This window comes from Rana temporaria, chromosome 12 (assembly GCF_905171775.1).
Source record: "Rana temporaria chromosome 12, aRanTem1.1, whole genome shotgun sequence".
NCBI classification, from domain to species: Eukaryota; Metazoa; Chordata; class Amphibia; order Anura; family Ranidae; genus Rana; species Rana temporaria.
In genome coordinates this window covers 2,401,532-2,403,600 of record NC_053500.1, presented here as the reverse complement: position 1 = coordinate 2,403,600, position 2,069 = coordinate 2,401,532, and the positions used below count along the sequence as shown (strand labels likewise).

The 2,069-nt window shown below is 42.8% G+C and overlaps 1 protein-coding gene across 1 annotated transcript in view; it reads left to right on the top strand.

Annotated features, from left to right (window-relative positions):
- The first annotated feature begins 369 nt into the window (after positions 1-369).
- Positions 370-2,069, top strand: part of HELZ (helicase with zinc finger) — an 87,462-nt gene continuing 85,762 nt past the window's right edge. The window contains exon 1 of the mRNA XM_040331214.1: positions 370-520. The gene's annotated coding sequence lies outside the window, so the exon portion shown is untranslated. The remainder of the gene's footprint in view (positions 521-2,069) is intronic.

Sequence of the window (2,069 nt, the reverse complement as noted above, 5' to 3'; positions counted from 1 at the left end):
GGTGTCGGTGGTGGGATCGGTGTCGGTGGGATCGGTGTCGGTACTAGGATTATCAGTGCAGGGATTGGTGTCGGTACTGGGATTATCAGTGCAGGGATCGTTGTCGGTGGGATCGTTGTCGGTGGGATCGGTGTCGGTGGGATCGTTGTCGGTGGGATCGTTGTCGGTGGTGTGGAGGGTTCATGCCGTGCAATATCAGCGATGTGGGGGGTAAATTGTCGGTGGTGTGAGCGGGGCTGACCCCATAATGCAGTGGTGATCGGTGTGTAGTGTCGGTGATTGTACTTTGTAGTGCCGGTGATTGTACTTTGTAGTGTCGGTGATCGGTGAGTGTCGTTTCCCATCATGCAACGCGGGGTATGAATTCGGTGATCGGGGCTGTTCCTCCCATCATGCAGTGCGGTGTGTTGGTGTCGGTGGTGTGATCGGTGGATGTAGTGTTGGTGTCGGTTCTCTTCCCATCATGCAGTGCGGCGGCTCCTGACAAGTCGATCCAAGATGGCGTAGAAAGTAATGACAGGTAAGTCCGGAGTGTCCCCCTCTTCCCCGGTCTCCGGGACCCCCTTCCTCCCCCCCTCCTCCCTCTACACCCTCCCCGGGGGGAGCACACCGCGTCGCCTGCCCTCCTCTCACCTCCGCCGGGCTCCTCCTCTACTCCAGGCCCCGGCTTCAGGCGCCGCACCAGGCCTCACCGGGCACCGGAGCCTCCCGGAGGGAGACAGACGGGAGAGGAGGCCGGAGGGGGCGACAGGCAGGACTACCCACCTCCACCGGGGGCACCGAGACACCGACCACCCCTGGGGGAGGATATACGCCGGGAAAGACCCGGACCGGGCGGCCTGACCGGGGGGGAGGGGGAGAACCGACACCGATAGCGGGACCGACCCAATCATCGGACCGACCGACTCCCCCCCCCAACCGACCTCATTGTTATTCTCTGTGCTGGACTCCAAATATATATTATAATATACTTCTATATACTCCCCCTGTATACATCATATATAATATATACTTCTATATACTCCTCCCTGTATACATCATATATAATATATACTCCTCCTGTATACATCATATATAATATATACTTCTATATACTCCTCCTGTATATATAATATATACTTCTATATACTCCCCCTGTATATATCATATATACTCCTATATACTTCTATATACTCCTCCCTGTATACATCATATATAATATATACTTCTATATACTCCTCCCTGTATACATCATATATAATATATACTCCTCCTGTATACATCATATATAATATATACTTCTATATACTCCTCCTGTATATATAATATATACTTCTATATACTCCCCCTGTATACATCATATATAATATATACTTCTATATACTCCTCCCTGTATACATCATATATAATATATACTCCTCCTGTATACATCATATATAATATATACTTCTATATACTCCTCCTGTATATATAATATATACTTCTATATACTCCCCCTGTATATATCATATATACTCCTATATACTTCTATATACTCCTCCCTGTATACATCATATATAATATATACTTCTATATACTCCTCCCTGTATACATCATATATAATATATACTCCTCCTGTATACATCATATATAATATATACTTCTATATACTCCTCCTGTATATATAATATATACTTCTATATACTCCCCCTGTATACATCATATATAATATATACTTCTATATACTCCCCCTGTATACATCATATATAATATATACTTCTATATACTCCTCCTGTATACATCATATATAATATATACTTCTATATACTCCTCCCTGTATACATCATATATAATATATACTTCTATATACTCCTCCCTGTATACATCATATATAATATATACTCCTCCTGTATACATCATATATAATATATACTTCTATATACTCCTCCTGTATATATAATATATACTTCTATATACTCCTCCTGTATATATCATATATACTCCTATATACTTCTATATACTCCTCCCTGTATACATCATATATACTCCTATATACTTCTATATACTCCTCCCTGTATACATCATATATAATATATACTCCTCCTGTATAC